General features: G+C 44.0%; 1 protein-coding gene across 1 annotated transcript in view; it reads right to left on the bottom strand.

The window, feature by feature from the left end:
• The window catches only part of LOC309873773 (protocadherin Fat 3-like), a gene marked incomplete at its 3' end in the record, with an annotated part of 322738 nt that extends 301519 nt beyond the window's left edge, over nt 1-21219 (bottom strand). Inside the window, exon 1 of the mRNA XM_082751488.1 lies at nt 21134-21219. The remainder of the gene's footprint in view (nt 1-21133) is intronic.
• Between the last annotated feature and the right edge of the window lie 5347 nt (nt 21220-26566).

The following is a 26566-nucleotide window of genomic DNA, read 5'->3' as shown; positions in this document are numbered from 1 at the left end:
TAATACTTTGGCAACAGACCAATCGCCATAGCAGAAAATGCATAATGTGAAATAAAGACTTTTTTTTTTTTTGCATTACATTTTCTCTGATTTAAAAATCTTAATAACTTCATGGGCAAAGTGATTTGCCTCAATAGCCTGTGTGTGGCATCCCTTTACACGGGAACTCTATGCAACCTTGTTGCACTGCTCCATTACCATGTCTCCTGGTAGGAACAATAATAATAATAACAACAACAACTATCAGCAAAGTCATATAGAGAGTATATTCAAGATGCAAAGGAGGAAATAAAAACGTACCACACCACAACTTTGGGGTTCATGCTCCTCCAAAAATGACCTTCTGTCAACCCAACAGCAGTGATGACCATGCTGCTCTCTACATTTCAACAGACCCACAAACTTTTGTTTTAACTACATTTCAGCCATGACGTAGAGAAGTTTGGGTGGATCTGGGACCTTTTGGTGCCTCACACAAGCAGGAGCAAGCATTTGCTAAGCATTTAAAAACAACACACTACTGAAATATTCATTCATCTTTGGCAAAGACAAAATCCAATGCCTCCCTATCTGCCATAGTCTCCCCTGCTGCTCTCAGATTCTCATACAGAAAATAAACAGTTAACTCTATTGCATGCGTTCCTGACAAGCATTTTGAACTACATTTTGCTACTGCACTCAACAGCCAACCTCTCCTCATCTCATTAAGGCTGTGCTGATGTGCGACACAGTCACAAAACACAATCGCACTCCTAAGTCTTGTTTTATTTTCATTCAATGCTATGCCAACCTCAAATTTAGGAAGGGCACAACGTTTTCTCCAGCATAAACACAAGTGAAAAATAACTTAAAAACAGACTACAAACCCAAAATGTTATTGCACTTTTCCTCTCTCGAGTCTAGCACTGTACAGTAAAAAAAAGTCTGGAACATTTCCACAATGAAAATATGTAAATTAATTACCCTCTTATGTTGATTGATGCAAGTTATTTTGGTTGAGAACAATGCAAGTCACCCGCAGTTTACAAAACAATATGTCAATAAAACGAGCTAGACCTGCTGAAGAAAATATTTGTTGTAGCCTACAGCTATTTTTGCACATGCATAACCTTGAATTACAGTTTTTAGAAAAAAAAACATACCACTTCCATGTTCTGATTAGCAACTAGTAAGTTGAGACTTGCTTTTCCTCAAGTACTAAGGAATCTATTAACGTACCAGACAAAAATACACCAAAGAAGGTTAGGGAGCATATTATCATCCTTCATAATCCCAGCAAATGAGAAGTGACAAAACTTAAAAGTTTACAGAAGAAAAAAAAAAAAAAAAAGGTTTTTATCACGAAAATAAAAATGCTTCATGGTGTCAAGTGTTACCATCTCAGCATGTTTTCCTCCCCCACCCTCCCTCACGACCCAGGCAGATTTGCATTAAGAAAAAAAAAATATATTCACCTGTACAAACAAAACATCACTACAAATAAAGCCTCCGCTGGCATCAAACCTTTAAAACACTTCACAGCATCTTCTGGAAGAGCCATTGATGATTGCTGGTCTGGCCTAAAATGTTACTCACATACAACTCTTCACCATGGCCAAAAAACAGGATACAAGGCAAACCAGGGAGGGCAACAGATTATAACAAGTCACAGAGAAGCAGCTCAGGCTTGGGCAGTACAAACTGGGGAAGTTTTGTACCAATACCTCAAAGGTGCTGGTACAAAAGGGATTCAAGGGTTGTAGACGATCAGACAGTGGTGGATCAAATCCCTTCATGCTATTTTAGGTGTAATAACTCTCTAATTATCCATAGGATGCCAACAGTGAGGACCTGCAGGTATGTTACCTCTCAAGTGGTGGGTAGGACATGCTGGACTTTCACACTTGAGGCACACAGCTCAGGGCACGCAGGCCTTGAACCAGCTACTCAAGGATCCCACAGAAATTATGGGGCTTGCTTGTTTGCTCTTTTTCAGACTTGGGCAAACTAAAATGAGTCATAAGTACCAAAAAGCTTCAAATATGCAAATATGCACCGCAAAGAATCAAAACATTTACCCAACACCTGCTTGCTGGAGGATCCAACTCCATCAACAAAATTCTTGGGTAACTCCCGTCTGAGCACCCAGCTTCTTGTCACCATCTCGGCTTCTGGGAATGAAGGTTCTGGGATTTCTGTCAGAAAACTGTCTCCAAGGCCTATCTATTTCTTGTGTTAACTTTCAAGAGCGAGATGGGAGAAAACTGTGAAGTTTCACATTCCTCTCCAATCCAAGTTGCTGGAGAAAACTCACTTTCTCACCTCCTCCCCTCTTTCTGAGCTTTTCCTGAGAAAAGGAAATCTGTACACACTCCTCCAGACTTTCAGCATCCCATGTTACGACCTCTCTAGAGGATAACTCTGGCATCATTCTGTGCTGTTCATACTCCCTGAAAGGCCAGCAGCCATGATGGGGAGCAGGGGGACAACTGCCAGTCCCCCAGCCACAAAGCTCCCAGCATCAGCTGCAGAACAGACCGTGGGTCTTGCTAACTTCACTCTGCAGCTGCTAGGAAAAGTATTTCAGCTGCTGATCTGCATTACATTAAGTTGTTTCCCTAGAAACATAAGTGACATTGCAAATTCAAGTTTCAAAAATGAAATAAAATAAAATGAAATTACATTTTGCAAAAAATTTAGCACCTTCCTTTATACCTTCCTCCCTCTCCTTAAGTTCCTAAAAGGCTTAAAACCCAATAAATGCACAGAAAAACACAGAAATACAAGAAAAAGCCTTCCAATTACAGACAGGCAGCAATTTCCAAGCACTAATAATAATACCTGCATCTTTTTGGACATCATATTTAAACCTAGCAAACTAAAGCACTTTTTGCAGTGGCATTTTATTATTCAGGTCCAATTAACAGCGGATGTAAAGCTGAAATGAGATAAACACCACTTTATGCTAGCAGTCTTATTGAGTCTGTGACATTACCAAAGATCAAAAGAAGCATCTTAAGCAAGCTATTCTCACTGCAAAATAAATAAATACATTTTAATGAGAAGGAAAATATCCTGTGTGTCAAGACTTTGCAACCCATAAGTGGAACAAGACTATCTGCCTGTAAAGGAAAGGACACCTTAAAAACATGAGATTACTTACAAACTTGCAAGAATAGTTTCTTAGACACAGAAAAAAAAATGTAAACTAATATATATTCTATTTCAGCAGGATACTTATTTTTCTACTCACCTCCTCGTAGACAAATATTACTTCTGTACAGGTGTATTATCCCTCTGTACTTCTATTTCCAGAAAGTAATATAAAAAAAATATTAAGCCAGGTCTGACTCAGAAACATGAAAAAAAGGCTTCCAAAAGTCACTCCCTTCCTCTGAACTTAGACTGCATCTGTATTTACATGCCACAATGTCAGAATGAGGGTGCTAAATCAGAATATCCAACATTTTTAAAAGGCACGTGTGATGTGATGTTTTTTCCATGTTGTTTTTTTATTTATTTTGTCAATGATGTTTTTATATATGATAGGGAAAGGGAAAACTGGCAATCTCTTAAAAAAATACTTGAAAAGTTAACTCCAAAAATCACTAAGTAAGACCACTACCTCATGAGGTACACCTTTACTGTCCAAAAGCCAAAACAAAACAAAACAACAACAACAACAAAAAACTATCTTTCAGAGTTCTTTCTGCACAGTGACTTGCTGAAGCCACAAAAGGCAAAACCAGGCAACAACCACAGAAAAGAAAGGCATATCTCTGTCTAGCTGCAAACTGGACACAGATTAGAAATGCCAACACTACACCTGATTAAAATCCCCAAAAAACCATCCGACACCATCATTCTTTACCCATTGAGCTGATGAGGATTCCTCCTGAAGTGCAACACTGGTCTGGAGCTGTGCTGTAAACCTAAGGATATCATGGTCTCCAGTTCTTCTTGCTTTATGTCATGAATGTGCAAAGATGCACTGCAATTCTCCTTTCAATTTTAGCCTAATATTTTACTATAAAGTTGAAATTCATCTCAGACGTTTTCATCCCATAATAGATACTCGCTTAGGATGATTTTTCTGTTGTATTTGTGTGCTACTACCTAAAGACAGTGTTTTTGCACAAACATACTTTCATACTTACAACAGGAAAAAAAAAACAAAGAAAAGAAAGAGAGAGACTGACCCAGGAGTACCCAGCCTGAAGAAGCTAATGCTGTGTGAGAGAAGTGATGTTTCCAGCTGGATGCCCTACCTCAGGTTGAATACACAGCATTGATGAAATAAGGGGGAGAAGGAAAAGGAAAAGGCACATCCTTTTTATTGTGAATTCATTACAACAGCAAACAAAAACAGAGAGATAGGAAAATATGACACTCCAAAACATCGCGTATTTTTTGAGACAGTTGTGCAGTGAGGTAGATCAAAAAAACCCTATAGCACAGGCTGTAGAAACAAGATCCCATGGCAGATGGATTGCCATTCCCCTCCAGAGGCAAATAAGCCACATACACTCCTCTAATCATTTCTCTAATTTACAACTTGGATTAATTTATCCCACCACTTCTATGGATTCAATCAGCAACTTAATGAACACTGAATTTGTCTTTTAGCCCCAGTCTTTTGGTGGCCTGACTTTCATTACTGCTGCAACTGATTCCACCACACAACTGTATTAAATGAAGAATTATTTCTTCTCTGAAATTATCCGCTCCAAAATACAATCTTGTAATGCACCAAAAAATTATTTTACTATGTCATATCCTTTTAGCACTGCATTACTGGTTTTACATATTCTAGAAGACTCTAGAAATTGTTTGCTTAACTTCCTTAGCCCAGAAAACAACAGGTGACTCAGTTAATTTATTTACATTTCTTGTAATTTAGCATTTGAGCCCATGGAGACATTACTTTGTTGTCATCTCCACTCACATTCTGCCTTGTTAGTGTCTAGAGAAATCAATGCCATGCAGCACTTCATTTTTATAACTTCATCTTCTTTCAGCATAGATCTTCATAAATGTGAAAATTGAACAGGTACATAGCTTGCTGTCTCTCTAGGCCTTAAGTGTATTTATAAATAAATAAAGAGAGAAAAAAGAGATGAGGATACTTGTTAATTCAGTGCATGCACATACTTATTTTTTATTAATGTGTCCCATTCGAGTTTATGAAAGTTTTTTACACTGCAGAACGACTGGGCAGACAACCCACTCTTCTTTGTTATTTCTTTTCCATTTTGTCCCCTAAAGAATGGAAAAAATATATATACTGAAAGAGTCAGAAAATGGGAGAAGTGCAATCAGGTTTTTTGTTTGTTTGTTTGTTTTTTTGAAGGCTCCAGGATGACCTTACAGCTGCCTTCCAGTACCTAAAGGGAGCCTACCTGGTCTGATGGGAGGTGTCCCTGCCCATGGCTGGGGGTTGCAATTCAATGGTCTTTATAGTCCCTTTCAACCCCAAACATTCTATGATTCTGTTGTTCTATGAAACAGAAATAATTTTAAAAATGAATGGTTCCAAAGCACTTTCCAAACAATGCATAACTCTGGTTTTCTCATCACTTCCCAAGGTGCTGCAGCTACGTGCAAGCACTCAGCCCCAGCCATCCTGCTGACCAGCACCAGTGCTTGTCCCACCCAGTGCTGTCCTTCCAGTGGCATCCTGTCCCCTCCCAACAGCAGCTCAGTTGTCATCATAGTTCCCACAGTTTCAAGTTTTTTGGATTGAAACTTCACTATTTTAATCCCTCACTTAATGAACAGATTTCTACATAAAGATAGGTTATTAATATTTTCTCCCTAAAAAAAAAGGACTGTTAGTATTGATTATTTTTTATATTGACATTCCCATATTCTAAACTGTGAATAATCTTCCTTTTTGATTACCCTAAGATGTTTCCAGAAAAGCTTCACTATACACTTAGCTCCCCCAGCAACTCTTCCTGCACTACCCTACGTGATCCTCAGCCATACCATGATGACCACTGACTCTTTTCAAGCGCTTTAAAAACCCAAGAGCCAGAACTTCACTCATAACCACGTAACCAAATAATGAGGTTTCCTGTGCAAAATGGAAGCACGAGAACGCTCCCATTCTGCCCTGCCAAACTCCAGTCCCTCATTCAGCAATCTCCTCATTATGTACAAAATAATTGGGCTCCTACCCTTGCGTTCATAGGAGAAAGGGGATGGGTGCTGTCACTCGCCCAGCACACAAATGGCTTCTACAAGCTTCAAAGCAGGGCACCCCAATTCCAACCCCGTGACCACAGCCCTGCACAGGGGGGCCCCGCCACACACACAGCAGCACCCTTGCCATGTACAGGACACACACAGAGACACCACCTCGCGCCAAGGTCAGCAATCACATGTGCTTCCTGGAATAACATTGTATGGCCTCAATTAATCCGCTCTAGCCCCTCCATCCATAAAACCCAAAGACAAGGGGTTTGGCTTGCTCTGCGTGGGAATGCAGGGCTGACACTAGCTCTAGCTCTGTTTTCAAAATCAGAATATAAGATGCTTTCTGCAGTTTTGACTATGTATCCAGTATTCTTTGCTTTACACGAGTAACTCCTGATTAAATCACTGCCTCTGCTTCAGCATCTTTCTTCCAGCCTCACTGTGTGAGAATTACAAGTCTGTCTAAGGTCTCTCTCAGCTCACTGACCTACTTACTACTACAAAGACAGACATTAATAGACTTTTCTTTCTCTTTTAATTTCTGCTAATTCTTCCTTTCTAACTACTGCTTTCCAACGACAGTCTCTCTGGAAGTTAAGTGTGCTTAGCTTTGTCAAGATCTTTGGTCCAAAACCTACTTTCACAAAATGCAACGCCTACATGCTCTCAATAGCAGACATCTTCAGCAAGGCGCATTAGCAGCTGCTAACCACCCTGGGTCTTCAATTTAAAAGAAAGCTACTAATGACAGTCTCTCTTTTTTTCCTACAAAGGCCTTTCTTTACTATTCTTTAACCAATATCCTTTTCTAACAGCCAACAGTATAGAGGCACTGCCAGAGAACACTGAACACACCCAAGATGAAAAGTGCGGAATTTGTCTCATATACTTTCAGCCAGCTAAATGTTAGATAGTCAATGTAGGTTAGTCAACACCACCGTCACTACAGTCAAGAGTGGACTGAATCACCTACTGCAGGTGCCCTCCCAGACACCGGGGAAGGAAGGAATCTCACTTGAAGGTGCTTATCATCAGCCCTAGATGATAGCAGCCTTTACTGCTAGGCTGAGGCAACCCTTCGCAGATAGGGTTCAGTTATCTTAAACTCTGCTGATGTCCTCAGTTCATCAACTGAGTTGTTTTCAGATGATTTTGGTCCTCTATGGACAAACCCTGAGGCTCACAGATGTGACTCCAGACTACCTTAAAGTCTAGAGCAAGATTCTACTTTCTCTGTAGTATTACCATTCAATTAATTTTAATTTTTATTCTGTTGTTAAGTGATCTTTACAGGAAAGGGAAGAGTAGGAGGGAATTCGCAAGTTAAATCAACAAACACACCATGCTAACCAGCATGATCTTCACTTTGCTACCATGATGGAGCTGGGCCAAGATTACACAAAGCACAGCTGAGGACATGGATGAGACATGCCCTGCTGGAGTGACTCAGGACCTACAAGGCAATAAACTGGGATTTCTTCTTTTCTATCTTCCCATAACTATTTCCTTTTCCCTTGTATATTCCTTACTATACACATACATACATACTCTGCACAATGTAAAGTCCAAACAGTGCGAAACAAATAAAAATGAGCAGAGGAAAGGTTGAAATCACAAAGCTTTGGTTTTCAGAGAAACGGCAGCTAATTCTCAATTCCAGAAGAACTGGATCAGCAGAAAAAAAATGGTGGCAGCATATGTGGTGGTCATCAGGGGGTCTCCTCCAGGCCACATCCACCTGCTTCTGTGTGGGCTCCTCTCCACGGGCTGCAGCTCTGGCCTGGGGCCTGCTCCTGCGGGGGATCTCCATGGGCCGCAGACTCCTCCAGGCCACATCCACCTGCTCCACCGGGGGCTCCTCCACCCATGGGGGGGCTGCAGCGTGGAGATCTGCTCCATGTGGGACCCATGGGCTGCAGGGGGACAGCCTGCTCCACCAGGGGCCTCTCCACAGCCACAGGGGAACTTGTGCTGCCTTGTGCCTGGAGCACCTCCTGCCCTCCTGCTGCACTCCCCTTGGGGGCTGCAGGGCTGCTTCTCTCTCAGCTCTCACCCCTCTCTCCCAGCTGCTCTAGCACTGTTGTGGTTTTTTGTTTGTTTGTTTTCTTTGTTGTAGCTTTTTGTTTGTTTTGTTGGCGTTTTTTTGTTTTGTTTTAAACAACATGTGAACCCGATACAGCAAAAGAACAGGGAGCCAAAATCTCTTACACCCACCTGTGCTCTTCTGACCCTAAGCAAAACCAGCAAGCACGTTAATTATTGGTTTAAATGGAATGAAGCGGTATATCAACCAACATATTGTGAAAGGCTGATGAGGTTTATACTCCACACAAAAGAAGTGTAACAGGCTGCAGTACCAACAAGCTCACCCCAGAGTTTGTCACCTCCTAAGCCCACCAGCTCTGTACTGACACACTAAGTAGAAAGCTCCCACCCAAAAGAAGCCAACCACACAACTACCTTGAGGCACCTTCTTCCCCCCAGGAAGAACTACTGAGCATGGCCTGTAGCTCAACAAAAGTTTGAAGACAGCAGGGCCTGTAACTTGTTCAACCACTATTGCCTGCGTGACCACGAAGCAAATCAATTAAACTGCCTCTGCCTTGACTCCTTTACTTCTAAAATGAGAGTGAATAAGGATTCTGTCTTTCCTCATGAAGCTTTTTGAGATTTACCAGTGAAATAAATTACATGTTTGTGGGCTGAAGCTGTATTCCCAGTAACTACGTGCAACTGAGCCTCCTGAAGGGGCTGGCTGTGAAGCCCTGCAAGCCAATACCAGACAGCAGCAGTTCAGGGCAGTTTAGCAGCATTTTATCTCATTATCAGTCATTCCTATCAGACTGCTCCATAAAACCCCTCCTTCTAAAGAAGGCATCTTCCTAAACACACACATGTTGAATACCAAGATACATGAAATGTTTTGGAGAACTCATTAGAGAAAGTTATCACTGGAAGAAATCAGAATCTCATGTGTTTACAGTACCTCTTGAGGTCTAATGCAAGTCTGTCCATTTAAGAAAAGCATGCTGGTTTGTTTCTTATCTCCGCCTAAAAGACACAGCTTTGGGAATTACTGCTGAGGGTAAGACAAGCCCACCAGACCAGCACCTGCATTGAAAACTTGTCCCTAAAAGCATTCGCAAAGTTGCACATGCCAAGACCCGAGGGTGACAGGCGGTAACATCTCTCTACACGTGAATTTGGGAAATCTTCCAAAACCTGTAAGGGTTTCAGGGTTTCCACTTCTCCCTTTAGTTTCTTGTTTCAGTGGTCCACACCGGGAAGAATGCCTGGCACGCAGACAAGGATGGTGAAATGATTTCCTTGGGGGAACTCTTGGTCTGCAGACTTATTTCTTCATTCCTTAACTACTACATGGATATCTCTGGCTGGATTTGAGAGTCTGTGTATTAGAGAAATAGTCTAATCTTTATAATGTTAACAATACAGACAGCAATGAAGTCAGCTCCATTCAAGGTCCAAGCTGAATGCAGAAAGAGTTGCTGCTTCTGGAAATGGTAGCAAAACCCTCACTTTTATTCCTTTTGTCTGCACAGAGACCAATGTCAAAGTCAATCCATGAATGGCCATGAAAAAGATGCTGAGCCTTAGAATCAGTAGAGGAAAGCCAGCCAGAAAAAGTCTTTTCTTTAAAATTAACTAGTCCACTAAGCCCATAGGCTAGTGCATTTTTAGCCTAATTCTTTGGTTTTGTTTGGCTTATGATAAAATCACAGAATCACAGAATCACAGAATTTCTAGGTTGGAAGAGACCTCAAGATCATCGAGTCCAACCTCTGACCTAACGCTAACAGTCCCCACTAAACCATATCCCTAAGCTCTACATCTAAACGTCTTTTAAAGACTTCCAGGGATGGTGACTCCACCACTTCCCTGGGCAGCCTGTTCCAATGCCTCACAACCCTTTCGGTAAAGAAGTTCTGCCTAACATCTAACCTAAAACTCCCCTGGCGCAACTCAAGCCCATTCCCCCTCGTCCTGTCACCAGGCACGGGGGAGAACAGACCAACCCCCACCTCACTACAGCCTCCTTTAAGGTATCTGTAGAGAGCAATAAGGTCACCCCTGAGCCTCCTTTTCTCCAGGCTGAACAAGCCCAGCTCCCTCAGCCGCTCCTCGTAGGACTTGTTCTCCAGGCCCCTCACCAGCTTCGTCGCCCTTCTCTGCACCCGCTCAAGCACCTCGATGTCCTTCTTGTAGCGAGGGGCCCAAAACTGAACACAGTACTCGAGGTGTGGCCTCACCAGAGCCGAGTACAGGGGGAGAATAATGTTAATTAAAATGAAAGGCTCCGATTAATAATCAGGAAGAAGAGATGAGTACAGTCTATGGTATTTCTGAACCTAGATCTCCACAAACAAATTCCTCGCACCTACACCTGAGGCTGACCTGCTGGAAGAAGCTGTTGAAGTACCTATACTTGCAAGGCAGAGCATGCCACACTCTGAGATGGCTGGTTTTAAAATGCTGCTCTGTAAAGTGCAGCAGCTCAGCCATCACTTTGCAGAGAACTCTGCTCCCACCTCAACCGAAGAGATGAGCCTCAGCCTTATGCTCACAGCATCACCCAGAGAGAAGGATGGAAATAGCAAGCCAACCAGCCAAATCTCCCTCATGAAACATGTCCAAAGTGAATCCATCTTCGTCATTTTCACAGGATCTCAGCCCTATGACTTCCTAACAGGCTCTCAGAGAAAGAGAGATGCTCTCAAAGACTTGATTTTTTTCTCTGGATGTGAAACCTTTCACTGATTTTATTAAGGCATATTTGATCAAATGCCATGCCACAGGCAGGCAGCTCTGGCTCTACAAGGCTGTTTTGATAGACCTACTGCTGAATATTACTGCAGATAAAGCTACCCTAAAATCCAGCCCTGAGCTGTCATTCCTGTTACACTCAGAGCTGTATAACCAAGCAAGGCCTTAAATTACAGCCCAGGCTTACATTTTTAAATATTTGTTATAGTTACCCCTGGATACTTTGCTGTGAAACTTGATCAACGTGTTGATATATGCAGAGATTAAGTCATCTAGCCTCTACTGGCAGAGAAATGAACACTCACAAGAAGAAGTTACTATTCCTTTTGTCCAAAATCCAAAGAATTCTTAATCTCAGCTTCACTATGGTGGATTGAAAGCAACTCCACGAATGCCAAGAACTACTTAGCTGAAAGGACAGTACAAACCGGGACTTCTGCTGACCTCCAGCAACAAATACAGTTATGCAGTCAGTACAATAAAGAGAGCCCACGCATAAAATGAACCCTGAAGGTGGCCAGTCCTATTATGGATAACTTTACAATCACGTAAGAGCAGCATTATTTGAACTCTTTAAGGATACACCATAGTAACAGACAAAATCTTCAATGCACACACGCGCTGCAAAAGAACTCCCACTCCACACAGGATAATGATCTACATAATTTCTGCTTAATGATTCCTATTAAAGTCAGTGTGTGTCTCTGTACAGTCCCTGAAGGGCATCTGTAAGAATGGCCGTGAGCACAGCATGCTCTGTGGCCACGACAAGCTCCATGCCCAGCCTTTCTGCACACAGCTGCTGTTAGAGCCCCCAGCTGCCCAGGAACAACAGCACCAACCAGATCTACTTGGGTTCACAAGCTCCTGACTCAGTACAGGGCTGACCTCTGGCTACAGGAGGGCAATGTTGGTCCTGACAGCAATATCTGAGCAACTCTCATGATATGGGGCTGACGTACCCAACGGGGCTACCTAAAAGAGTAGCAATGCTCCTAAAACTCTAGCAACACAGAAATCAGGCAACAAATGACTTCTGACGTAAAAAGCTCTTTGACACTGGTAAATGGACTGAGAATGTCTCACCATGGGAGAAGAGCATATGGTAGCTCAAAAGCAACAGAAGTGAAACCGCTAAATTATATGCACAAGAGGTGATCATTCTCCCGTCTTGCAAATGACCCTCTTGATGCAGATGTGATCCATGCCAGTAGGGCAGCCTAACACCTTGAGTGTACACTGAAAGCTGACTGTGAGATGGATCCGTTATGTCTGCAGGGGTGATGGCATGCTAAATTCGTTTTATGAATGCTCTGGCTAAAAAATACACAACAGAAATTATGAAGCCAACAGAAAATACCTCAAAAGAGTTACTGCAAGAAGTGACGTGATTTTCTGCAATAAACATGCTCCTTTAGCCTTTGTCTGCCTATCACAATGACTACTTATTCAAAGCTTCTGGGAGTAGATATTAAAATTCCCATTATTATTATTATTATTATTATTATTATTATTATTATCCTCTTCATTTCTGCAGGTGAAACAACAAACCAGTAATATAAGGAGAAAGACATGCAGAAAGTTACCAACACTTTTATAAGAGTCAGAAATTCAAATCTTGTTTGCTGTCAGCAAGGTCATTTTACATTGTTGTCTCCCCACATCTGTGTGCAGACACACTTCCTGCTTGCACATACAGTTAGCTGATGAAAAACTAAATACGTAAGCACACTCTAGGCTTGCCCGTCTAAGAACACCAAACAAAAACATTAACTATGACATTTTAGCTATGCTGAAAATTTCAAGTAGTTATGAGAGCTTAAAAAAATTAAACATTTAAAGTTGGCTACAAACAAGGCTAAAACTCCTTCATCTTTCTCCCCCTCCCTATTCCCCAAACAGGTACGTAGCATAGCCCAGGATCCCAAAACTTCCACATTCCTTTCCTCAGTAACCACCATCAGAAACCAGCACCCTCCCACCATTTCTTTGCACATCCTTTGCTCCTCAAAGTTTGTTAATCCATGCCCAGCGTAGTGCCCTCTATCCATTCCTTATTCATCTTGAGATCCTCTCTCGTCCCTTCCACTTTCTCCCTAGTCTCCCCATACGTACACCCTACACGTGAAAATATCGGTAGTGGGGACAACTGATACTTGTTGATGTTTCAGAATCATTTTAGCTGTCACCAAAAAGCTCCGAACAGTGGAAAACAGCTCTGGGAAGGATGTCCCAGGATGCAGATTCTGGGAACAGCTAAGGAGTAAGAGAGAAAAGGAAAAGAGCTTGCCAAGGCATGCCCACAGGAAGCTCAGAGGACCAGGACTGGGGCCCCAGTGTAAATCCAGCTAAACCCAACAGTGTAAATTCACCCAAAGCAAAGCCACTGCAAAAAGACCCACCACTTGTTGGAGGGAGCCAACTTGCTAAGCCATGTCAGCAGGATACACTCCTCACCATTTATTCCAGACCTCACGGTACGGCTGCAAATGCAGAATATTTGCTTATGCTCCTATCTGTATCACAATGCTCTTTAGTAATGCAATAAACCACACCAAAAGAGCCTTGTGGGCATCTTTAAATATTCCCTGCACAAACCACGCTGGGCAAAGAGCCTCCCAGGCAGACACTTGCTGCACAAGACAGAGGGAAGCAGGCCAGCAGCCCACTGCACGGTGAGCAGGCAGAGCACCATCCAATGCCCCAGAGGTGATCCAAAGCTCACAGATCATTTGGTGAGAGCTGCATCCACGTGCAGCAGGTCAAAAGCAGGATTTTAAAACTGGACTGCTTCATGAAAACTCACAAGAATGATGCTAGTGTTCAATAACACACACACACACAAAAAAAAATCAAGGTCCCTCAGAAAAGGACAGTTCTGTACTGGCTGCAGATGAGAGGAGAAACTGAAATGCTAGAAGCACTACCAAATCTGCCTGTCAGATGCAAACAAAAAAGAGGAAAGCCCTCTCTCTGCATTCAGAAGAACAGCTAAACCTTGCCGAAATCCCCCGTGCTGCCCAACCTCAGGGCTCCTGCATGCTGCCCAGCACGCTGCCCCTCGCCTCCGCACCGTCCCTCCCGCTGCTCAGTGTCTGATCACATCGAAGTCTTTTGGCTACCGAGAAGTAGCAGCTGCTTTTTCACTCTGTTTGTATCCTGGCCATGAATGAAAACCTCCAGCTTAAGATAATAACAGTAATAATAATTATTATTGTTGCTCCGCCCAATCCTCTAGCTTCTTTGCCAGAGGAACATTTCCTTCTGGGTGGCATACAGTTTTTTTCTAGCCCCGGACCACTACAATAATACAGACACCCACCACCAAGGGCAAAGCAAGAACAGAAAATGGTATTCTTTCCAAAGTGCAGGAGCAAAGGAAAAGGCTGGGCTTTTCCAAAAGAAACCAGCAATTAGGGTCTGTTGAAGATCCTAACTGTGAATAGCAGTGCTTGAATTTTGTCTAAAAAAAAAATCACAGCATGCCTTTGGAAAAAAAAAAAAAAAAAAGAGTCCATGTAAAACCTCAGCTCTGGATTTATTGACTGCCTGTGTATCCATCATATGCATCGCACTGCAGTGAAAATCCATAAAGATAGGTCATCCCAATGAAACACCAGCTGGCAACTCCACCTTGCATGTGATCACACCACAAAGATGCAGCCATGCAAGCCGTCACTTAACTCACCTGACCGCAGCATGAGCTGCTGTTACTTAATCAACACTTAGAGGATTCAAATGAAAGAATTTCAAACACCACATTTAAAAAAAAAAAAAATAACACCCCAGACATGTAAATGTCAAAATTATTAACTAATTATTTAAATATGAAGAGTCAACAAACAATTTCAGCCTGTGGCAGAACAGAGAGACATCCTCTTAAGACTCCTGGATGCCGTGATTTGTTTAAGCAATATGGGACATAATCACGTTTAATATTAAAAAGATACCAACGTAACATGTCTGATAGCAAAACTGACATTTATACTGTCATTATATGCACTTGTCACTACATTTAATCTGCATTATCATGTGAAGTGCTCAGATGGCTTGAAGGCAAAAGTGTAATGTATGTTCAATATTATTTAGGAATATTAATAAGCTCCTTTATTTTAAAATGTGAAACATTAATAGTTGTTCTGAAGAGGGCTCACTTTTAGCCTTTAACAACACTCAAGTGGCTGCAATTTTTATCAGATTGTTTGGAGTTTGATTTAGTTCAAGTCCTGAAGCCACAATTAAACTTGCAGCTACCTTCTCTCACTAGGCTTCCTCCAACAGCTGGAATAAGCTTTGAAGTCTGCAAAGACACGGGAGAAATGTTATTTACAGCTGGTTTGCACAATACAAGCAGAGACAAGTTGTGTTGTGCGTTTCCAGGGCTGGTGACAGACCATTTCTCAGCAGCTCTACAGGAAGTCACCGAAACTATTTTCCCCTCCCCAGATGCTCTACAGGCTAAGAAGCTGGAAATGCTGCAAGGCTGGATTTAAAGAAGTGCCCAGAATAACCCGAAAACAGATCTCATTACAGTCAGCATTAAACCCCACCACTCGCTCCACTGGAGACGGACGTGGCCCAACTCACAAGCATAAATTCAGGCTTTCAAGCACAAATCCCAAGCACAAATACAGGTTAGGTGGAGCATGGATTGAGAGCAGCCCCAAGGAGAAGGACCTGGGGGATGAGAGGCTCAACATGAGCCAACAATGTGCAACCGCAGCCCAGAAAGCCAACCATATCCCCGGCTGCATCAAAAGCAGTGCGGCCAGCAGAGTGAGAGAGGGCATTGTTCCCCTCTGCTCTGCTCTGGTGGGACCCCACCTGGAGCCCTGTGTTCAGCTCCGAGGCCCCCAGCACAAGAAGGACATGGACCTCTTAGAGTGAGTCCAGAGGAGGGCAACAAAGGAGATCAAGGGGCTGGAGCACCTCTCCTGTGAAGACAGTTTGAGGGAGTTGGAGTTGTTCAGCCTGAAGAAGAGAAGGCTCTGGGGAGACCTGCCAGTATCTAGGGGCCTACAGGAAAGCTGGGGTGGGACTCTTTGTCAGGGTGTGCAGTGATAGAACAAGGGGTAATGGCTTTAAACTAAAAGAGAGTAGGTTTAGATTAGATATGAGGAAGGAATTCTTCACTCAGAGGGTGGTGAGGCCCTGGCACAGGCTGCCCAGAGAAGCTGTGGATGCTCCATCCCTGGAGGTGTTCAAGGCCAGGCTGGATGGGGCTTTGGGCAACCTGGTCTGGGGGGTGGAGCTGGGTGGGCTTTAAGGTCCCTTCCAACCTAAACCATTCTGTGGTTCTATGATTCTGACTTCTGAAAGCCACCCACCTGGAAAGCCCAAGACTTCAGTGGGATGCTAAACCTATTTAAAAGTAAATTAAAACAGTAATAATAACAAGAAAAACACAGATGCATTTTTAAGAGAGAAATCCACTTAGTCATCCAGGAGGGGAGAAGGACTTCAGCCCAGAGAAGCCACCCCACATGCTGTCACCTCTCTCCAAGCAGCTCACCAAAAAAGGAACAATACTATGGTCTCTGCACAAGCACATAATGACCAAGGCAACGTTCTCTGATGTCAAAGGAAGTTACACTCATGGACTGAAAGATATACAATTAGTAGAAACGTCATCCAGGAGAAAGAAATAAAATATTGTGTTCTCCCAGGCAAAGCCACTGGTGTTTTCTGTTTGTGTTAACTTGCTGTAAGTGCCTGCAGGGTCTGTACTTTGATTAACTGGGGATGACTGGCAGTACAGGCACAGACACGTTTAGGTAGAATTATTATAGTATCCAAGCTCATACACCAAGAAGGGCAGAAAAATCAACAACAGCTCAATAAAACAACAGTGAATTTTCCAACACAAAATGCTACTACACTCCACACCAAGGTCTGCTCTTGGTGCAAGAGAAGAGAGTGAAATCAGGAGTTTTTGAGATCAGTCTTAGCATTGCTACGAATCCCACAGAACACCATTTCACCCAAAATGACTATTCATTTGCTTGGTTTTGTATGAAATTAATCAGAAAACAAGCTAAGAACACTGTCTCTTAAACCACCACGTGATACATACTCCGGCCCAGCATGCAGCAAGACCTGCCTCCAGCTCCCAGGTCAGCCCTCCACTCCAAACACTACAATGAACACTGTCCCTAGGGTTTAGACAACACACAGAGCAAAGAACATTAATGGTTATGATCAACTCTTTGAACAACTTGAACCATGCTTATAAAAATGGCAAAAGATGGAAGTCCACGCAGACCCAGGAGCTGGGGTGTGGGCAGCAGCCCAGCAGGGCTGTTCTGCAGCCTGTTCACAGCGCTGCCATCTTCTGCATCCTGACAGTCCCAGCAGTGCCCAAACCCAGCTGCCACCAACACACTCACCCAGATGTAGCACCACTGGTATGATTTTAGGGTCTGATTTGATGCCTGGTACAGTATCTATTATTACCTATACCTGCACAAAATGAGGCCTATATGCTTATTATCTAAATGAAGTGAGAATTGGGATTGGTTTAGTGTGGATGCATAAATTCTCATCGAAAACAAGCTAAGAGACACTAACAAGCTATAATTTATAACTGTTTAAGATATCCTCGTTATGCACATCTCTTACACTCAGGACAAAGTTGCACATGGGAGACAAACTACTCACTGTCACATCTGTTTATATTGTCTTTTGTCATCATACATGAAGAAAATGTCTAAAAGTCTTGGGTGAGTGCACGGTAAAAAAAAAATGCTTAGCCCCCCAAAACTGCCTGCCCTGGAATTACAGATACCAAAATATTCCCACCATAAACTATTTTTTTCAAAATAAATAACAGACAGATCCAAATACCCTAGTCCCTGTCAATATTTTTGTTGCATACTAACAAATCCTCTCGTATGACACTTGAAACACATTCCTGTTGAGAAGAATAGTTTTATTGCATGGCCACGACCTGGAACAACTTTCAGCCAGCACTGATTAAATGCAAATTCTGATATGCTGCACCACACACCTTCCACACAGAAAAAAAAAATAGTATCAAACACTTCCCATTTGTCTCTGTCATTTAATATAAAACATTTATCGGGATGCTGGATATATGAAGTGTCTCTGAGAATAGCTCTCCAGATCACACGCACAGAAAAAAACTCACTCAATGTGCATTGGCTAAGTGGAAATGAATTAAAGAATGTACCATTGCTGCGGATATTATAGTCTATCACTAAACTGATAATTTGCAAATGCAGAAGCCGAGATGCCTTAGCTGCAGCCACTGCTCTCTCCAGTGCAGTCCCAGAAAGCGTGCAGGTGCTGAGTGCCTGATCCTTCAATGCTCAGGGACAGGCTCAGGACATGAGCAATGACACAGCCAGCACCTGCCCATGTTTACTTCCATTCTTATTTGCCCTGATTTCTTCCCAAGAATGCCTTGCTTGTGAAAGGCACAGCATGACATCCTAAGCAACTTGCACCCTCCCTGCACTGACAGACAGTCTGGAAGGCAGCAGAAAAGCAAAAGCTCCCCTAGAGCCCACTCCAGGATTAACAATAAGGGAGGACTACTTCTGGATGGAAGCTTTGGCCCGTTGTCATCTATGGCAAAATTCCCAATAAAGTCAACGTAGCCAGGATTTCACCTCTCCTGCAGCGATCTTGTCTCCCTGCCCGTTCTGCCCTGGGACTTCCAGCCAGCACAGTAAGGGTGGTATCTGTGCCAGCAGCTTTTGTGTTGTGGGCTGCAGGCAGAAGTCGTGAAACCCTTCACATAAGCAATCAAAGGCTCATCAGGCTGGGAGAACTTTTAGGCATTCCCAAACCATGCGGGATTCCAACCTGCATCCAGAAGTAGGATGTTTCACATTGGCACACCATGCTAAAACAAACCTTCCCCTAACCAACTTTCTGTCCTTCAGAAAAACCTGACTGTAAATACAAGCGATATGAGTGCAGCTGGCATGTGTCAGAAGACATTTGAGAATTCGGCACAGAAATACATCTGTAGTGGAACAGCAGCTACGAACTCCTAACAAGCAATGGCTGAGCACCCTAACTCCCTCATAATTGCTCCCTTCATTGTATTTGACAGAAACCATCAACCACAGTACATCAGGTCACAGCAGCACAACTTCATGGTGGGTGACCACATAACCTGATGTCCTTATGTCAGAAACAGAGCAAAACAGCACGCAGGGAAATGGGGTAGTCAGACCTTATCTCTGCACAGACGATAACCACACAGAAACGTAACATACATTTAAGGAAGCATCCCATGTACCACCAACACACAGGTACAGGGCATGGTCATTAAGAAGCCACCGGATGCTACATCTTGTTAAGAATCAAGCTTAAAAAGAAAAAAAAATAATAATTAAAAAAAAAAAAAGAGCAAAACTGAAGAAGTAAAGAAAAAGACACTATGATTTGCTGCATCAAGGCAAGTACATCCAACCTGCTGATTTTCTACAACTCTAGCACCACCAAAGGATCAGGCAGAGGGATATCCCCAGTTTCCAGTCCTGCAGTATGCTTGCTCCTACCTGGCTCTCTCAACAAGACTCCAGTGCTTTTTGGGTGCAAAAATCACGGCTGTAAGCTCTTTCTCAGCAGCACTCTCCAAAGGCAGGCTGGCTCCGTAGGGATCTTTCCTTTTCTCCTTGCTTCTGCCACCAAGTCCTTTCCAAGCAACAAAAGTAACTTTTTGTTCAAGTGCAGGATAAGCACTCCATATGTCAGCAGGAATTAAAAAAGGCAGATGAGACCTGCCCAGGCTGTTTTGCTATGTTCTGCTTTCCCAGCTAGAGCCTCTGCACAACTGCTCCAGACCAGGAACAAGCCCTCAATGAGCAGAGACAGTCCGGGCAGTGGCTAGGAGACAGTGCAGCACTTCTCCACATTTCTCATAGCTCACCCTTTCTTGCTTCCTTTGCTGAGAACTCGAAACAGCTTTCATACAGCAAAGCATCTGCTAAATGAGAGAGAAGTTAAAACACCTATGCCTATGGAGAAGACTTTTTTTTTTCTTTTTTTCTTTCTGCTGGACAGAGATTGGTTAAGGATTCACAAAACCCCGATCAAATGGTGCACCTCTCTAAGCCTGTCTGACAGCGTTGCAAAGGCAAAGCAAACGAGTAAGAAGGAAAGCATTCATTTCCACGAGTCTCTTCCTTTTAACCAGCCTTGATGCTTTAGTGCCTCTGCCGGGATGCCAGCACTGACTTCCCTTTATGTCCCATTTACTTGCATTTATTTTAATTGGATCTGGGACTAAGGACACTCGGCAACCCTTAATCCTCCCAACAACAAAGCAAGGGCACGAAGCCACCACGAACAATAAGAAAAAAAAAAAAAAAAAAAAAAAAAAAAAAAAGAGGGAAAAAGACACCCACTGATGCGTTTCTCGGGGCAGCGCGGCTCTCTCTTCCTCCTGCAAATAATCCAGCTGGGTTCAAAAAGTGGGCAAGGAGAGGCTGGATTATTTCCTTTAATAGCACAAGTTGGAGCTGGGAGAGCCACGTTTAACCCATCCCCGGCCGGAGCAGGGGTCCTCCAAGTGCCTGCAAACGGGAAGGACAAGACGAGCCCTCCCTTTTGGACGCATGTGGGGAAGAACTAGGCAGAGAGGGAGCAAAATGCGACCAGCAGGTCCCCTGCTAACATCCCTCCCTCTCTCCCCGGCCCAAGCAGCTGCAGCCGGTCCCCAGGCTCGGCCAAGAGCAACTGCAGCTGAAGAGCAGCGACAGGCACACACACACACACACCCCGTTACCCTCACCCTGAGCATAAACAGAAAAAAAGAGGGGGAAAATTCAAAAAAAGCAATGCGGAAGGATTAATGCTATTAAAAATTCTATAGGAATATGCTCTGGTCTTGCCTGCACGGGAGCTAAAATCCGGTGCAAAGCAAGGAGCGAGCCGGGGAGCGGCCGCTGCACCTTGCAGGGCAAAGCGGGCGAGCGCCCCAAAAGAACGGGCTGCGGCTGGGGGGAACCCCCCAGGAGCCGCAGCCGCATGGGGACAGCGATAGGGCCGGGGCTGCAAGGGGAGCGAAGTTTTCCCCGAGCGGCAGCCCCCGTGCCCTGCCGAGCCCGTAAGGTGGAAAGTTTCACCGCGGACCCCCTCACCCCCCCTCCCAGCTTTGCACCCACCCTTCCCCTCTGGCACATCCCCACCGGGTACGCACCGGGCGGCTCAGCTCCGGGGGCTGCCCCGCCGTCCCCCCCGGCTGGTATCCATGCGGGCAGCGGCGGCGGAGCCGGGGCGAGCAGGGAGCGCAGCGGAGCGGAGCGGAGCACAGCGCAGCCTGCCGGGAGCCCAGCCCGCACCCGCCTCCCGGCCCGCGGGGAGGGACCGCGCCCACCCCCGCCCTCCCACCCTACAAACCCCCAAAGCCCTGCTCCCCCCCCCTCCCGGAGGGGCTGCACCCCAAAAGTGTGTGTGTCGTGTCCCCCCCCCAGGGGTTGGGGTCGCCCCCTGCCCGTCCTGCGGGGGGCATCGCTCCTGTGTCCCCGCACCGAGAGAGTGCTCTATGGTGGTCCCCCCCCCCCGGCTAGGCTAAGGGGGTCCCGGGGAGCAATGCCCGAGCTATGGGCACGGCCACAACTTGCCTGGGGGCTCCTCGCCCGACACCAGGCTGGGGCACGATCCTGCTGGAGGTACACCTGCCCCCAGAGCCTCTCGCTTCGGGTTCAGTGGCCAGGGAATCAAGCGAGTGCTGCCTGTGCCCCTGAATTGATGTCCAAGTTCCAGTTTTGCCTCTTTTCGCAGGACGTTGTGCTAAGGAGCCTGTTCCATCACCAGGCTATTTCCTCTCCTAGCAGAGGAGCCCAGGCCCCTGCTCCACCAGGGACCTCATCCAAAAGAGAAAGGCAGATACCACTTTTACATCCTTTTTCTTTTTAAACGCCGGCCAGCTTCAGCTCTCCCCTCCTCTGCGAGAGCTTTGAAGTGCTGCTAATTGTGTTTGTTTTCTGGTCTGCTGCTCCTTCGCTTTGTCCATGCCTCCCACTTGGCTGCAGGTCACAACCGCGAAACCGGTGTCCAGGTACGAAGTTCTCCGTGAGGACCAGCACTGCAGAGCCCTTCGCTGATCCCTGAGCACACTCGCATGCCCCGGTCAACCTGGGCTGTAATTCCGTGTGAAGGTGAAAAAAACAAACGAGCAAACCAAACCAACCAGCCCCTCCACGCTAATCACAGGGAGCGGGTTAATAATCTCAGAGGAGGAAGGCACGGTCTGCACTGTGAAAAATGAGAAGGGGAAAAAATAAATAAATGCAAAACACATTTGTACATTTTGGTAGCTGGAATTAAAAGCCCCAATGTTCCGCAACGGAAGTGTATGACAAATACTGGTCTTGTCTAACACGTACAATGGAGTTAATAATTTTATACCCTCCACATGGTTGCATTGATTGTGGAAGGTGATCCTGTGCAAGTCACCTTTTTCTAGCAGGTTCTTACCAATTACATTTAAAAACTATCTAGAAGTCACCAGAAAAGCTCAGAGCCTTGTCGTGTCAGTCGCTAAATAAACACGGTGAGGGGATGTCCTACTCCGAAAAGCTCATAATCTGCATTGGCGAGACAAATTTAGAGTGGGAGGAAAATGTATTATACTGCAGATGGTGCTGAGAAAGAAACCGATTTGCCCAAGGTCATGCAGGAAGTCTGTGGCAGAGCCAAGATCTAAACACAACTCTCCTGAAAACCAGTCTAAAAATAGTGTTTGGTAATTGCACATGGGCTCCAGAAAACACAGATTACACAGATAATCATCTTTGGACCAGTATTTTGGAGGTGCCAGGCACTATTTCATTATAATTTTCAACTGCATTGATAACTGAACAGTCACTTCCTAAATTTAAACCACATTATTTGGAAGCCCCCAGAGCACAAATTCCAATTGTGGGACAACAGGCGCTAGTGGATAGCATCATGGCTGATGCAGATGCTTTCCTAGGGTGCCTGCTCTGCTTCCACTGCCCCATTTCTAGGGGAAGGAGTGAGTGCCCAGATCTGTATCCCAGCTTTGGAAGGACAAACCTTGCTCATCAAAGTGTTTTCTTGGGGCTCCAAGGGGCCGTGCTGTCTGTACCCACACTCTGCCTGGCAGCAGGAACCTGTATTTGAACCCACGTTCCACCACCTCCTGCTTAGCCCCTTTAAAATATTCCCTGGAGTACATCTGTCATCTGCTCTAAAGGAAAACCTGTCTCAGGCTACACAAGGTGCCTTCCTGGGGTCCTCCTCCTGTCCCGACTGCCTCTTACTGGTTTTCTTACCCAATACTGATTTTTTTTTTCTTGCAATGCAAAACTCACACAAGCAGAAAACAACACCAACATCGTGTGTCACCCTTCAGGCACCCTTACTTGTCACTTAGGAACGCTATTTACACATAAGTTTAGTGACTGTTAAAACGTATAAATGCTAATGAGTATTAGTAGAAGTGGTTAATGCAGTTTTCCTTATTAATCAATCCTACCAGCATGGTAATGATTTCTGTTGTTCTTCTTGAGCTTCCTCCAGCAGGCAGTGAGCTCTTGTTGATTAGCAAGACCATTTTGCATGTGTATAACATTTTGTTCATCCGTAACAATCCTATTACCGTATTTTTTTTTTCCTCAAGGAGGTGAGCAGTTCCCAACTTATGCTTAAGGAATAACTGGGGCAGAAGGAATTGTGTCGTCTCCCATGCCACAGCTTTGCAGTCGCGTATCTGTCAGGTTCAGTAGAGTTACACAGCTGTGCAGAAGGCTGGGGAGCAGGATGGTCAAGATGCCCCAAATCAGATAACAAGTCAGGGACAGCCAGGAGCAAAGCTCCTAGCTTCAAACCTCAGAATAATTTGCTATTTTGCAGCTGATTCTTGAAAGGTAAACAGCCTCGAATGACTATTGGAAGCACAGTAATGTAACCATCGTGCCTGACTGATAATGTCATCGTGCTCTACAGATCCAGACCAGAAAGCAGCTTTTAGGTTCCCACATCCTGAGTAGCAAGAAGAATCTCTCCTCATTTTCATGCCAAGATGATCGGATTCAAGAAGATGTGAGTAAACTGCTACGACAGCAGAGCATTTCACTTCCTCTAAACTGAGTAATTTACATTGAAATGGTCATAAATAATTGAGCTAATATAAATAAAAATAAATCCAAGCAGAAAGAAAAGGTTTTCTGAAAGATTCAAGGTTCAGAAGACAGGAAGACAGGTTTTAGACCTGATGCTAACTGAACCTGCAGTGAGCTCTTGAAGCTGAATCTCAGCATACTATCATAAATTATGAAACATTGACATTTCACTTTGAATTAACACAAAGGGCTATTTATACACTGTTTTAGAGTCAGTTGCCTGGGCAAATTAATATACTTTTTCCTTCACCAGGCCAAATGTTAGCAACACTGCTATTTTTCAAAGTATCGAACTACTTGCATATTGAAAATGTTGTTTAAATACAAGCCCCAGGGCTGTTGTATGAGTTACTTTGAAAAGGTAATCAGCCATAATTCACTGGCTCCTTGATCCAAAATCTGACTTGATTCAAAATACTACTGATTATTTTCAGTGTGAGAGGTTGCTTATTGTCTGGGAATTGCTTTCTGCTTGTAGGGCCACAGGCTACCAACATAGGAAAAGCCGTTCAATGGGCTACAATTGCCTTTCTGGGCTTACTACCAACAAAAGGTCTGGATAGCAAAGAAAGTCCTCTTTGGCAGTGGAGAAACTAGGCATGAGCAAATAATAATAAAAAAAATATTCACTATATTTGCCCGAAATTTGAACTTTGGATGTGACTGCATATTGAAACATCAGCATATTTCTCACCGGCATTGGCAATGCTTTTGTTTATTAAAAAAAAAAAAAATCAAAAAGAGGGAAAAAAATACCATTCTGAAGTGTTTTTTTATGTGACTACTTTTTACAGACCTATGTTTTAGGCATCATTTCAGCAGAGCATTGGTGAAGAATGTACTTAAATACTGAATGGTTAGACCTACAAACATGCTTAAGTGCTTTGCTGAACTGGGGTTTACCATAATTGAAATACTTATTTGAAAAGTCATCCAGTGGTATGAAAACAACTCCTCACTTCTAGCAAAAATCATGGTTTCCAGGTCCATAATTAGGAACAAGATACTCTGGTATCTCCAGCTTGGAGCCTTTTATTTATCTCAGAGAGAAAATCTCCCAACTCAGAAGTGCCTCAGGACTGATGTGAACAAAAACACAGTCAAGAAACCCATAGGTGAGTTTCTGTCTGATTACCTGATTCCCTTTAGAGAGGCAGGCTCCTGGGCACACCAAGGACTTCTGTACAAATTTCTTTTTTTTTTTTTGTCATGTCACATGGTAGTGGCTAACACTAGTGTGGTATTAAGGAAGTTAACAGATTGTGACAGTGCTCATGTCCTTCTGTAGAAACGTGATGTGGCAGTGCGGGACAGCTCGATGATGACGACACCAGAAATTTGCTTTGAGGCCATTCTTCACGTTTCTTCTAGAAGTGAGTCTTATACCAATGTTATTCAAGGGCATTGCATGGCCCTGCTCTGCAGGAGGATCTTCAGCAGACACTTTTGCACCCTGTGGGTGCTATTGCTGTCATAAGGAGGATGGGTACGGCACACATCTTATCCCTAGCTGGCGGTGCTGTTCAACAAGGAAGATCTCCTGTTGATGCAAAAAACATTGTAGTTAGGTTTTGCTGGGTCTCTCCATCTCGTTCAGAGACTGCAGTGAGATCACACATCACAAAATCCATTTTGACAGTTCGTGTTGAAGCATTTCTCTCCTATTATGCCAGATTATGCCTTACAGCAGGACGCTATTAGCACTTCCAGCAGCAGGATGACAGAGGTTTGACTCAAGCCCACAGCAGTGAGGTCGTTCAGCATAAAAGAGAAACATTTGTGCCAGTGTGCCTGCAAAGCCCACCATCTCAAAGATGCAATGTTTGTGGTGGGTTCTGCTTAGATTAGTAGCTTTGATTATTTAAGTTTGCTCCTGTTTTCACTCTGTTTAGCTCCCCCTGGCCATATCCTGGATGTCTTTCAAGGCCAGCTGCTCATGAGGAGCAGTCCAAGAGGGTTGCAGTGTCATCAGAGAGCCCAAGGCAAATAGCAGGAGGTGATACAGCAATGTGTACCCTTTATCAGAGTAATGTGCTACATCTGATAGCTTGATCTAACATATCAAACCCTGTTCAGAGAAAACTGAGAGCGGGGTTTGTTTGTTTTTTTTTTCCTTTTTTTTTTTTTTTTTTTTTTTTCTTCAATTGAAGCTGATCTGAGAGAGGAACAGGGTGCTATGTGGAGCCAGAAGTTTCCTTCTTCTCACAGCTCTGCCAGGGAGTTTCTAGGTAGCCCTTGCCCTTGAGTCTGATTTCCCATTGTGAAAATATAAAGTGAGAGAGTTGCTGTGTGTCATAGGACAAGAAAAAGTGATCTTTTTGTGAAGTTACTGGTCAGATACAGTTTAATTCCCTATTAATCTTGTGAGACTAGAGAAATCATGGGTAATCTCTGTGCCTCAGTGTTCCTGTGATACAAAACCAGAAACACTTTTGGCCTGTCTCCCGCTTTTAGACAAATAAAAATGCCTATTGTTATGTATT

The sequence above is a fragment of the Aythya marila genome, assembly GCF_965140915.1.
Source record: "Aythya marila genome assembly, chromosome: 1".
Classification (NCBI taxonomy): domain Eukaryota; kingdom Metazoa; phylum Chordata; class Aves; order Anseriformes; family Anatidae; genus Aythya; species Aythya marila.
Note: the sequence above shows the minus strand (reverse complement) of the source record. Positions and strands in the feature narration are given on the sequence as shown.